The sequence below is a fragment of the Meleagris gallopavo genome, chromosome Z (genome assembly GCF_000146605.3).
Source record: "Meleagris gallopavo isolate NT-WF06-2002-E0010 breed Aviagen turkey brand Nicholas breeding stock chromosome Z, Turkey_5.1, whole genome shotgun sequence".
Classification (NCBI taxonomy): Eukaryota; Metazoa; Chordata; class Aves; order Galliformes; family Phasianidae; genus Meleagris; species Meleagris gallopavo.
This window is the reverse complement of record NC_015041.2, coordinates 8,361,828-8,376,029: the sequence shown is the minus strand read 5'-3', so window position 1 is coordinate 8,376,029 and position 14,202 is coordinate 8,361,828.

The following is a 14,202-nucleotide window of genomic DNA, read 5'->3' as shown; positions in this document are numbered from 1 at the left end:
TTAACATGTCATGCAGCCAGAGGTTTCCCCATTGCAGGGGCAAATGGCAGCTGGGACCAGAGGAGCTATATGTTTCCCTATGGTTTCTGTGTCACGTCTCTGGCTTTTGATACCAAAGCTTTTCCTGGTGCTTTGCATGTGCCTCCTGTGCTAGAATTGAAGGCAGCCTCAAGTGCTAGGAGCTTTGGGTCCTGCTCCAGGTGCTCCTCAGATGGCATGAAAGCTGGGTTTTGGACCTGAATTTTGAGGGTACGTGTTGCAGTGTGGGGAGGAGCACGTCCAAAAGCTAGGCTTGGCATAACTGCAGCTGTGGCTCTGGTCTTGTCTATATTCTCCTTGGATTGCTGTGGTGTGAGATATTAATTCCCTTTTGATGTTGCAAAGTCATGATTTGGATTAATTTACTTCAGGGTATTTCACTTTGAACTCATTAAGAGCTCTCTCTTACAAATATCGTTGACCAGAAGGGAGACGCCTCTGTGATATGAGCGCCAAGGATGAGTTAGCAGATCTTGAGCAGTGCTTAACAAAGGATGATTGGAGGAGTAGGGAGGTCCTTCCCAGCTCCCGATTTCCACAGAGTTCCCACCACAGGCCTCACTGCTTGTCTGGAGATGAAATGCAGGATCTGATATGTGAGTCCTTGGGTGGCTAGCCCATCTTGGAGGTATTCCTAGTGATGGAGAGCAAGTGTTCAGTTGTAGCCGTCGCTGCTGTAGATTAAGGACCTTCTTCTAGAATTCTTTCTGACTGGGTCAGTAAATGTACTAAGGAAATTAGTAAATTGAGTAAATTATTAAGTCAGTAAATCTAATAGGGATTCAGGGTCTGCCCTCCCTTCACTGAGTTTGAGTAATGATGATTATGTATGTGTTCAAACTGCCAAGTTAGGACTTGTATCCAGACTGCTGCTCTAGGCTTGCTGTCCTGGCTTTTAGCTTCTGGTCCAGATCCAATACATTAGAATTAATGTATGTATATTGGCGAAGCTAAATAGACTTAAAATATGATAGATGTTAGTGAGATATTGGTGTGTTCTGTTAACAGCTCTGTTTCATATATATTTCTAGAGATCTCTGTTTTGAGATAAAATTTAATAAAGTGGAGGAGGTAACAAGCTTTTATGTGCAGTAAATGGCTTTTGTGACCTATTTTCAGACAGAGCTGAAAGTTTATGCTGGGGGCTGCTGAGCAGTGCTGCAGGCCCCGACGCTGCTTTCCTGTCCAAAAAACTGGTTTTAGTCAAAAGGGTACAGAAGGAGAATAAGAAGAATATATTAACAAAGTTTACTTGTGAAACTGCAATGACACAAAATAGATGAATAAATTTGGTGTAATAACTGTTTTATTTATAGGGGTTTGACTGTTAGGTAAGTCAGCCAACTCACTTTGCTGAAGGTAGGTTTCTCTAGGTGGTAAATTTCCTGAATCCCTTCAGGGTTCAAGTCTTTTTTATTTTATTTCTATTTTTTATTTTTCAGATTGTGAAAGTAATCTCTCTTGCAAACTAAAATTTGCTTGTGGTGACTCTTCTGTGGCATTGACTCTGAGTATTGTCCAGGGCTAATTAAATCAAAGCATATTGATCAAATAGTTGGCTTCCTGCTTTGGCTTTGTGTTCTCCTCACTGTTTTTCCCTGGTGTCTGCGTATGTATTTAGGAGAAGTGGAGGAAAGAAGGACTTCTGCCTCTCTTCCCTTGAAAATAATAAAAAAATGTTGGTGAGAACTGAGGCCATGTAGGGGAGGAAAGATTGGAGAGGAAGGGTAACCTCTAACGTGGGAAGATATGTCAGTATTTTCAAGGGGCAGGAACATCTGGAGAGCTGACAACATCTTTCTCTGCTGTTTGCCAACACATTTCTATAGGGCCGCTGCCAAAAAATTCCCCTAAGTTAGGGGCTTTAGTCAGAGTGACTACAAGGAAGTCTTTGTGAGGACAGTGCTGCCTCTTGTCCCCTCTTCTTTCTGGTAGCACAGGCAGCTTAGGCTGGCTCTGTTTTTGGGAACATACAATGTCTTCATGGAAAATGTCAAAATGGCAATAACAGGGCAATTCTGCTTGATCAAATGAAACATGAGGTTATGAACAACGTAGTGAACAATATGAGCAATAGCAAATCTGGTATGGATCCAGCCAATTGAGGTGATAAAATACTTTGTGTTTTACTGTGTGTTGCATAGATGGTTATGTATATAGGTGCAAAATCCGGTAGAGTGCAACACATTTAAGCTTAATCAACCTTTTGCAAGTTGGTAACTGTTCTGTAGGATTTTTAATGATCCTATAACTTTTATTAATATCACGGGCCTGTATTAAACCATCACATCCTCTAGTATCTTAAATTTCATGTCTACTCTGTTAAACATCCCTAGGTCCTCAGCTTTGAGCCCATAGTGATAGTAACCAAAACCAGGCCCAAGTGCTTCTCAGAATTGGTTCCATTGATGTTATCTACCCTTTGCTTCTGACATATATTACATTTGTGTGGGCGCTGTAGCATCTCAGTCATGTTTATGACCTCATCTTGTCTAATGCATAAAACATATGGTACTTGTATGGCATCCATATGAGTAGCGCTTATGCATGTGTATCTGTATATATTTCTATATTTGATCCATGTGAGAGCAAATATCCCAGCTTAAAAAAAATAATAATGCATAAGAGAATAAATGCTTCTACATTTCAGAGTAAAGACTATACCACACTAATTTTAAGGTTTTGCATGGCATGTATGAAACTGTTAGTAGCACCTTGGCATTGAGAAAGTAGCAAATAAAATAAGAGGATGAATAGGTGCATGATATGTGGTTATGATGATTTCTGATTTTGCTTCTTATACTTTGCGTAATGGTGAAGGAGGGCTCATCATCATCATGGAAATAGGACAGGATGGTGATTAAGATGGTTGTGGGTCTTTTGTTTCCTGGATGTATATGGTTGCTGAAGTGTTTGTTATTGGTGTGCTCAGTGACAGTTTGTTCAGATTACCTGCACTAGTTCAGAAAATGGAGACAATGTATTGCGATGCTTCTGGTTGTATCAAGAGAAGCATGACCAGCAGATCAAGGGAGTTGATTGTGCTTCTCTAATTTGCTCCTGTGAGGTTCCACCTGGAGCATTGTATCCAGTTCTGGAATCCCCAACACAAGAAGGACATGGAGCTGCTGGAGCATGTCCAGAGGAGGGCCATGAAGATGATGAGAGGGCTGGAGCACCTCTGCAACAAGAACAGGCTGAGAGAGCTGGGGCCTGGAGAAGAGAAGGCTCCGGGGACACCGTATAGAGGCCTTCCAGTGCCTGAAGGGGCCTACAGAAAGGTTGGGGAAGGTCTTTTTATAAGGGCACGTAGTGATAGGACAAGGGAAATGGCTTCAAACTGGATTTAAACTAGATATTAGGAAGATATTCTGTATGGCGAGAGTGGTGAGACACTGGAACAGGTTGTCCAGTGAGATTGTGGGTGCTCCCTCCCTGGAGGCATTCAAGGCTGGATGGAGCTGTGAGCAACTTGGTCTCATGGGAGGTGTCCCTTCCTATGGCATGGGGCTGAAACTAGGTGATCTTAAAGATCCCTTCCAACCCAAACCATTTTGCGATTCTCATTGGACAAAGTGCCAGACAGTAGGATCCATGAGTTGATTCTGTTCTAGAACACAAGCCTCTAGATAGGATTTTTTGAGGAGAGGGAAATATTTCTGTCTACAGAAGGGTTACTACTGTGATTAATTGTCTTTAATTTTGGTATTTTTTTTTTTTTTAAAATCTTTGCTACAGAAAGCCAGTGAGGAGGCAAGGGGAAATTGAAAACTGGATGTCCCTGTGGAGACTTAGGTTAGATGTTAGGAGGAAATTCTTTACTCAGAGGGTGGTGAGGCGCTGGCACAGACTTTTCAGAGCAGCTGTGGTGCTCTATCCCTGTAGATCTCAAGGCCGGGTTGAATGGGGTCCTCGGCACCTGATCTGGTGGAGGGCAACCAGCCCACGGCAGGGGCATAGAATTGGATGGGCTTTACAGCTCTTTCCAACTCCAAGCCATTCTGTGATTCACTTGTCACTGGGTGCATGGTCAAGGGACCCCATCCTGAACAGACTTCTGTCCCCAGTGAATTGTAGCCGTGTGTCTGAAAAAGGCCAAGCACTCCTCCTGTAGAGCTTCCCAAGGGTCTGTGAAGGAGGCTCTGTGGTATGGATTCATTGCTGCCTTCCAGAAGGAAAACCCTGGACTTCTGGGGCAGGTGGCAAAGTGCCCCTTGCTTCTGCAGAGAGAGAGGAGTGTTGGGATGCTGCTGCTGGGATTTTGTGTTTCAGTGGATTGGAACATCCTTAGGACTGCCCTATGGTATGGTGGATGGCAGAGTCTGATTTGGGAAGATTAAAAATAGTTTTCGAAAGATTTAAAATAGTACTGTGTTACAAAGTGCCCGTGGCAGAGTTGATTGGCACACACATTTACAGCTGATAGTTCCCTGGCATTGCAAGTGGGCTAACGCCTGTCTGCATTACTTGAGGAGCAGAAATGTCCTGCAACATTTAGAGCTGTGGTCCAGCTTGTCCAACAAATACATTTTTGTCGCTAAACAAAAAGCTTTCTTAAGGAATATATGCATGCTCAGAATTTGAGTTTTCTCTGAATTTATGCTTTTCTGTGTGGATTGAGTCACTGCACTGGTTTTTAATAGAGCCTCTCTGGATTTATGTGGCTGCTGCTCAGACTAATTCTGATCCAGCACATGAAATAAGATGCAGTGGTTGCTGCGCTCTGCTTCGGTCCTGCTACTTGCAGGCGGTTGGTTGAAGTCTGCTTCTGGCTTTTTTTGTGCATATAGTAGTTAGAAAATAAGTTGCACAGCATCCTTGTTACTGGTTACACTGACAGCGTGTACGTGTTGCTACTTGTTATTTTTAAGCAGACACCCAATACCTGCTATCTTTTTGGTTTAATTGAATTCTGCCTTATGTGAGAACATGCTGACAAGTCCAATCAGTGCCTTCAGTGAAAGTTTAGCAAGGGGAGAGAAAGGAAATTAGGTATATGGCATGTTATAAGCTGGTAATGGACTAGTCATGATGATGCGTAGTGGGAGTTTTTAGTTTCCCCCCTCCCCCCTCCCCAACCTTTGCTGGGACGTGTGCTGTTTTCCCCGCGGCTGCTGTCAGATCCTGTCCTGAAATTCAGAACCGTGGTTTGCAACACCTTTGGAGCAGGAGGTGGTGATTCCCTGCAGGAAGGAGCTCCTGGGGTGGGGCTGGCTCTGTGGGTGCTGCCGAGGAGAGGAATCCGGGCTGGAGGGTGCAAGCACAGCACGGAGCTCTCGGATGCAGACCTGCTCTTTGCTGTAAGTAAACCTGTAAAGCTACAGTGGGACCAGATGAATGCAACTTGAAAGGGGAATTTTCCTGTGATGCTGTTTCCTTTGATTTTTTTAAGTAGCAAAGGCTTATCTGCCAAATAAACCTGCGCTGTAAGAAGCAGGGGTGGGCAGAAACTCTTGGAATTAAAATCTGTGAGTCTTGCGGTCTCAGTCTCTGGGCTTTGCATATCTTTGGGGTTGGTAAACTTCGATTTGCTGGCAGACTTATCTGCATCTAGAAGGGAGGGTTTGCCTCTGGCTAGCATGCCCTTTGCATTCATTTAAACAATCCCCTTGTCCTGTAAAAGTTGATCTGGAACAGCTGCAGGATCTTTTGCATCACAGCAACTATTTTCTACCTTCTTCTTTTTCTTAACTTCAGCTTCTGTTTTTGTTTTCAGCATCTTCCATCCTCTCCTGCTCGCTCTCACTCTGTTGAATATTCAAACTCTCAATCTGTGCATGGGCAAAAATTATTATTGCTTTGAACTTACAAATAAGATAAGTGAATTCCCATATCCACTCTGGGAAAGGAAAATATTCAGTCTGAAATATAATTTGGAGCTGATAGGAAAATGCATCTGACGAACAGTTTGTGCTAATTCTATACCGCTAGTACCAAGGCACCATCTCTCTTATCATCAAGAGTATTGCATGTAAGCTCTGTGTTTTAATAGTAACTCGGTGTGGCTAATTAGTTTGCGAACTCTTTGAAGAAGCCGATGTACTGACTAAATAAGCTCTTATTTTTCAAAGCAACTAAAGGCACTCTTAATTTGCAGAGCAGATACTTGTAACACTGCCTTTGGTTTGCATGCTAGGAGCCAATGTGAAGCCAACGCAATAGAGGCTCTGTGCTCGCAGACAGGTTTACTCCAGTGCTGTCTGTGAGGACTGGTGCTTGAGGGAAGTGTCTGGGTCTTTGGCACAGTAGCACAGCATAAATTTATGCCACTGGGCTCGATGTGTCTGGTAGGAGAGTGTCGGGTAATGAATGCTTTTGCGCTGCTGAAGTCGATGACAGTTGTGTCCATCTCTTCGCTGTTCTCAGGCAGGTTCAATCCAGTAATGAAGAGCCGCTCTGAGTTTCTAACCAGATGACATGGCTGTTCCTGAAGCCTGCATAAAGAGGCCGTAGTTATCAAGAGATTTATGGCTTTGAAAATTCTGATTCCTTTCCGACAGTTTGTTAACAGCAAGGATTTGCAGTGAGTGAACAACAGATGACAGTCACCAAAAAGTTTACTGTGGATGTCTTGTGATGTGGTGCTGGTCTGCCTCATGCTAGAGCTGAAGAAATAACTGAGAGGTCCTAAAAAAAAAATAAAAAATTGCAGCCCCATGGGCGTACATTCGCGCTCATAGCTCTGGGGCAGGCAGGAGAAAGAAACAGGGAAGCCTGACCTTTGTTTCCGTAGAGTGCCAAGGGCTGGTGCTGCACCTCCTTGCCCCAGCTGCGGGACCTGGTTCGTGGCCTGGACTGCTGCTGGAGATGTTTTTGTGACTCAAAAGGCGCCCAGAGTTGGAGGGGTACTTGTGTCTTTGTGGCTGGCAGAGTTGTTCCAGAAGGCTTGGAGAACTGTGAGAGTGCAGCAACTTCACTCTGCTGGCTGACAAGTTAAAATCATCTGCAAATGCTAATCTGTTGGCCCTCCAAGGAGGGCATGTCTCCATCTTGTGTTGCAAAACTGAGTGAAAGTTGGGAAATGTTTATGGCTGCTGCCATGCGCGCTTGTTAATTCTTCTCTCTTTTGTCCTCATCCAACTTACTGCGGTGAAAACAGAGAGTGAGGGTGTAACTAGAAGCTGATTTTTAATGTGAACATCCAAGGCAAGAAGCAGACATACTACAGACAGGCACATGTACATCTGACATCACCCAGCTCTCACTTTTGCAAGCTCTTTTGCAGCAAGCTGCTGACTGTGGTTCCTTTATTGGGCATGGTGTTTTGGGGGTAGTGCTCCAGGCTTTGGGTGAATTGCGCAGCTGGGGTTGGTCACATCCTCAGCATCCTCTGAGCCCAGGCTGTGTGCAGCGGGAGTGGGGAGTTGCATTTACTTTGCAAAAATAACCCAAGCCGGGGAGCTCCAAAGGGAAATGCTTGTGTTCATGGGAGATTGCAGAGTGACCGGTGAGCATGGTTTGCTTGTTCAGAGAGGGCGAGGTCTCCTGGACAGGTGTCAGGAATATCAAAGCCATGTTTGACAGTGGGGCTTGGTGTCAATGGGGGAAGCTGCTGGGTGCATGAGATGCTTGGTGGCCATGGTTGGGGACTTGGAGAAGTTTGGCTTGGTAGAGGCTAACGCTGTTGATCCATGGGATTTACTGTGTACACAGTCTGTTGTCATGCCCAAGAATGAAGTAGCGATTTTGTTGAAGAGCTAAACCAGCCTTCTCAGAGCATAATCCTCGAAAGACAGCAGTGTCATTTGCAAGAGTGGCTTAAAAAGTTTTCGGTGTGCAGTCAGATTGTATTTCCAGACTTTTCCTCTGCATTGTTAGGGCTTCCTTCTTCTGGTTTTAACAGGGAGCCGAATTTCTTGCACCAGCTCTGTGTTTCTGGCTTTGCGAGCTTCATGGCTAAACCAGAAGCTGTGAACATGCTGTATGGAGGGCACTGTCCCCTTTGGTAAGGAGGTAGCAGCTGATGAGGTTGCTACTTTCAGTGATATGACAAATACAGGAAAACACCAAGAACTGAGTGGACTTTTGGAGGTGGATAGTCCTTGTTTCAATATTGTACCCCTTAAAGCCAATAAGGGCTTTGAATTTCTCTGTCTTTAGACACACTCAAAGTCAGGCTGGGTCAAACTCAGCACGTGCTGGAGCTGCAGTCGTCCCTGTTTGTTGCAGGGGAGTTGGCCCAGATGACCTTTAAGAGCCCCTTCCAACTGATAAGATTCTGTGATTTATTCCTTCCATATCTGCCCCAGCCTTTGTAGGGTAGCTGGGAGCCTGCCCACTCCTTCTGTTTGTAGGATTCTTCTCAGCAGTTCAGCAGAACATGTTGGGAATAGAGCTATGCCCCAGCATCTCACTTCCTGCTGTAAAATAGGCTTGATTAAATTTTCTGGCTCTCCTATTCATTGTTTGCAGACATCCAAAGCCTTTACTTCTCAGTGGAGGGAAGTATTTTGGAAATTACAGATAATGTGGAAACCTAAAGAATGTGATTTGTCAAAACATCATTGCAGATTATCTTTTTTTTTATTTATTTATTTTTAATTTTAAATATCGTTGCAGAATGTTTCTGCTGGCACAGAAGTCATTCATGTGTGTCTGGTTTTGTCTCATTTTGGGGCATTTGTGGTGATTTCTGCATAGGGAAAGATAGGACTAACTCCGGAGAGCTGGAATAGCCTTGTGCTGTGTGGGGAGTGGGGTGAAGAGCTCTCCATGTTTCCACATCTCCAGGCAGATATATTGTATACAACAGATTCTGAGTACAGACCATTTCTGTACTGTTAAATCTACTCCCAGAGATCAGTGCTACATAATGAGAATGGGAACAAGTAGCTACACAAGTAGAGGACTTGTGGGGAGAAGGGGAGGATGTGAGCTGGCTGAATACATAGAAGACCCTAGCTTTAGAGGCACTGTGGTCTTAAGATATTGTGGAGGGAAAGTGGAGAGCTCTGGAAGTGCATTGGCACAGCATGAAGTAAGCGGCAAGACTTGGGCACTCAGGGTGCAGTGGGTGGAATGCTGCTGTCAGTGCATACTGTGTGTGTGGGTGGTGTGTGGGTCATGCACGGGTGGGTTTTGACCTCTTTCTTTTTCCTTAACTTGAGGCATGTGTGCTTTTCAGTCTGGTGATTTCACGTTTTGCAAATGTGAACTTGTTTGGACTTCCCAGTTTGGAGTAAGTCTTCCAGGAGGAGCGTGGCAGAAAAGGAAAGTTGCTCCCGTGTATGAATGAAGACGTTTCAAACCACCAAGAGCACTCCATGAAAATTGGTCTGAAATAGTAAAAATCTTTACTTGGATGCATTCTCTCAGTTTGGAAGTCAAAATGTCAGTGTCTCTTCATTAACATTTAGGAGATCTGTTTTCTAATTCAGAAATACTGAGAAAGCTGAACACCTGAACTTCTGATAGAAAGTTGTGTCTTAGAAATTAACAGTAACGCTGGCATTGAAAACACTTTGAGCATTGCTCCATGACTTACTGCAGCTGCTGCAAAAAGTAAACAAGAATTTATTTGTATTCCAGTGTGCGATCTTTGCAAATGAGCCTTTTCTGTTTAGGTCCTTGTGCTTCACCTGAAGCAGAAAATTGTGCGTGGGCTTGATTAAATGGTGGCCCTGGTCCATGCAGACTTCCCTCAGATGAATGCATTGGAGGATACTTTTGTAACGGACCAGTTACCAAGTGTCTGTGCTAGACAACAGCATAGCCCAAAGGGTGCTGCAGGAAACTGTTGTGCTATAGCTGACCTCTGTCCTGGGGTTACTTTGGCGGTTAGATAGGGCTGGCTGTAGGGTGATCCATGGACAAAACAGTGACGTACATCAGCACATAGTATAGCAACTGGAGTGCATGGAGTGGGTACCTGGCATGTGCCTGCTTCTGGAATTTCACAAGATGAATTTTGTTGAAGCTTGGGTGACTGCCCGACTGTGTGAACCAGTGTACAGGGAGCATGAGATTTGCTTCAGAATTGTATTATTGGTATGTACACAAGTGCTGTGATAGAGAAAAGCTGTTGATGGCAGCCCTTGGCTGTGAGGGTGTTGGGAGGGACAGGGGCTAGAAAGCAGACTGAATCTCTTTCTTCCTTTGCAGTTTTTGGCCATATTTCCTCTCTCTCCATCCCAGAGTGACAAGGCATAATAATCACTGCCCTGTGCCTTTCTGCACAGGGTAGAGCGTTGCATGAGGAGGAGGAGCAGGCAAAATGAAATCATTTTAGAAAGCATATTTGGTGACAATAGAAAAGGCTTCTCCTTGATCCATTGTTGGCAGCAGTTGTTTTTGGATATGGCTTTTAGGGGGTGGTGGCACTCAATCACCCCTGCACTGCAGCAGCATTACCAAATGGCATGAAACAACTAGGAGTGTCTGGCCTCGTCCTGCCCTCCCAGGGAGAGCACATCCAGCTCTGAACTACATCAGGAGAACATAATGTGTGTGAGAAAGGCCACATATCCAGGTAAACATGTGTTTCCAGCAGAACTAACAAATGGGAGCTGGACTGAATTGAGCCACCATTGTTTGTAGGCTGTGCTGTCAAAAAAGGAGTGAATTGAATTTGTCAGCTTAATTTTATTCCCTCAGAGTCCCAGACCTGAAGAGCATTGTGTGCTTCTGACTTTCAGGTGCAGTTGTGGGAGTTAATATGTTAGTAGGATCAGCTTCTTTGTAAAGCTTGAGTCCAAAAATTGTTGCAGTCTGAAGGCAGCATCACTCCTGTCTTCTCCTAGCTGAGCCAGTGGATCTGTCTGCTGCGTTACAGAGGTCCCTGTTCTCATCACTCTCTCCATAAGCTCTGAGCATGTTTCTGAAAACACATTTTTGCACTGTGCCAGCATGATCGTGGCGATCTAATCTCTCTCCTTTCCACACCTGCAGTGAGGATGCGATTAAGCTGGTCTGCAGGAAGAACATGTGGCCTTTTGATTTGAGAAAGCAAAGTTGTGGGGCTGCTCAGCTGAGCAAGCCAGAGCCTCTCCCTGCAGCCTGCGAGTGCCTGTCCTGGAGCTGCAGTTGTGCCAGCAGTGCCGATGGGAGCGGAAGCCTGGCCTCGCTGCTGCTTGCTTTCCTGTCCCTGCGTGCTGATGGGAACCTGATCAGAGCACCGAGCCGAGTTAAAGCTCCTTGCATTAAGGTTTGAGTTTTTTGGGTGTTTGCTTTTGGCTGTGTTAATTTAAAGCTGGATCAGTTCCCAGGTTGGTTCATTTGTATGGCTGCCCAGGGGTTGTGCCAGCAGCTGAGCAGGATGTTGGGTGGGAGGAGAGCTGTGATGTTTCGTGTTGGCTGATTTAAGGTGTTTGTGAAACTCTGATGCCACAGCTTTGCAACCCTGCCCCTTGCAGCAATTCTGTGGGTTGGCCCGATTGTTTTTTGTTGTTATTTATTTGTTTGTTTGTTTTTGTTTTTGTTTTTTTTCCAGTGGAAAGGCTTGCCTAGGGTGCTCTAAGCAATCTGCAGAGCAGCAGCAGGGGAAGAGGAGTTTAATTCTCCCCAGTTCAAGGCCACATCATTGCACTGATACCAGGCAGTAAGGTGTCTCGACAGCCTTTAGTCATGGCCCTGTGTCACAAGGCTGATCTTAATCTCATCCTTCTGTGAAAGCCACAGGCAGGCAGCAAGTCTGTAAGAACACAACAGCAATCCTCTGCTCTCTTGTCACCTCTTCCCAGAGCTGGAGACTTCACAGTGCGCCTGACAGAGGGGTCTTCTGGATGTCTGTAGTCTGCAAGAGATGTGTGTGCAGACAGTCTTGCAGACTTCAGCTCTGGAGTTTTTGTTCTTATTAATCTTAAATTCTCTCTGCTTTGTTTTCTCTGCTGAGCACTGAAGAGCAGCCCCGTTTGTTCACTCATATGCTGCCTCTCTGACTTTTTGGTGTTGTGCTGATAGCAGCCAGTCTGTGAGCAGCTCAAATTGCTCCAAGGCGAGCACAAGAATGAGGACAGCATGATTGCTAGAGGCTGCTGGCAGCCTTAATCCGAAGGAGGGATTGCGTCTAATCAGCACCCAGCATGCTTGTACTGGCTTAGGAAAGGCCACAGAAAAATACCTTGAAGTTTAACTTACAGATTCATTTTTCCTTGAAGGTTTCAGTAGGTCTAGTTGCACTCCTGGCTGTACAGTTAATGGTGAAAAATATGCAATATGGATTCAGACTCCTGTCCTCTACAGCAACATTTGAGCTATATAAGAGAAGAAAACAGCATAGCTCAGGGAGCTGCAGCCAACAGGAGGCTCTGGGTGGTGCTGCTCATCCCTGGCTGTGAGCCGAGGGCTGAGAGCTGCTCATCCTCTTCTTGGAGGTGGAAGTCCTGTCTGCACCTCTGGTTCCTTGAATGCCCTCCCTGGATGCTTTCCGTCTCTCAGCTCTGTGAGTGACTCTTCCCATGCCATTTCTGCCTCTCCCTCTGCTTATTAAGGCAAGCAGAGAACACCATGTCCCCTGTGTGTGCCGTCACCTGCACAGCCTGAGACAGGATGGGGCTTGTCACGGCAAGGCGCTGGGCTGAGAGCTACCTGGCTCCTTCCTGGTGCAAAAATACGATAAAACAGCCGGCTTTACCAACACTATTCATTTCAGCTGAGGTGAGTTGCGGCCAGAGATCAGAGTCCACCAGGAAGGCCCCACACCCGCATAGGGTGTACCTCAGCCTCGTGGTGAGACTGTGCTCAGCCTGGGCTTCGGGAGTGATCTTCACTGGCTGTGTTAATGCACACTTGAGTCTCGTCTGAAGAAGTGGAAATCTCCTAAATATGCCCTCGGGTGTCTGCCAAAATCTGCCCACAATTTTGTGGGTCTTCTTCCACAGTGACTGCAATGGGGTGAGGGATTCACATGGAGCTTCTGATCAGTCACTGTCTGTTAGTCATTAATTTGCCCTGACTTACCTGAAAAGCAAGTTAGCTTGGTTTCCTGTGTCACAGAGAGATGGTTTGTTAGTTTTAGCTCTTAAATCCCCCTTGGATGTGGAGGCTTCAGTACTGTGAGGATCCACTCTGCCCTTTATTCTTCAGCCCAGAGAAGATAGAGTTTCAAGACATTTCACCATGCCAAAGTCCTCCAAAGCAGTGTGTAACAACTGGCAGTCTGTCTGTCCTGCTGAGGACGCCGCAGTTCTGCGGCTCCAAAAGCTGTCGGCGTGATGGAAATTCCTCCTTCGTGCCCTGGTGAGCTGTGCTGTGGGCAAGGGAATGTCCATGCATGTAATTTCCACTCTGTTTTCTGATCAATCAGGATGAAAGTTTGTGTAGAAATACGAAATAGTATTATTAGTGTAAAACAAACATACTTCTTGAGTATTTCTGATCTTAAAGTGGATCCAGATGTTCTCTTACAGCTGCCAGGCCTGCTTTGGTTTCCATGTAGTTCAGTGCAACTGTCTGTAGTTGTTCAGCAGAGATGGGATGTGACAGAGTTTGTCACAGCACACTCTTGTCAAATCTGTAAGCCTTTATATTTGCACACTCCTATGTGTAAAATGTAAAAATGTCTGAGTTTACCCTACAGTACATTATCCAAGTATCATGGTGGACTTGGATGCCAAGAAACTTGGAGTATACTGAGCTAACTTACTCATTTGTGCAATTGCAGCATAGGGCAGAAGTGAGATCTGACTACATAACTCAAAAGAGCCTTGAAAGGATGTTTGTCTCTCAGTAGCTCGGATGGAAGAGAAGCAGGTAGTCTCCCCTGATGGCAGCCACCAGCTGCATTTTTTAACCTGTGGTTGAGCTTTGCCAGAGGGAACTTTATTGCGCTGTTTAAAGTGCAAAGTGATTTTCCCCTAGTTTTAAAGATTATTAAGATTTCCATGGTTTCTCTCCTGCAGTGAAGAACAAATCTGCCTGCTGCTTAAGGGCAGTCTTTTATTCAGGCTGAGGTTTTAGCAGAGCTGGAGCCAGAGCAGGATGAAAGCTGCAAAAGCGGACGTTCCTTCTGAGCATGTCAGTGGGAAATGTTTCCAAACTGACTCTTTGGTTATATCTTAGCCCTGGCTTGGGGAGATGACATTACAGTGGAAATATCGAGGTTCGATGCTTGTTGTCCCTCCAGGGTCTACCACCCACATGGCTGGGTTGGTTTTGTGGTCTTTGGTGTTTTCCTGTCTCACTGGGACTAGGATTTCCCGAGGTTTATCTTTATATGCATATATA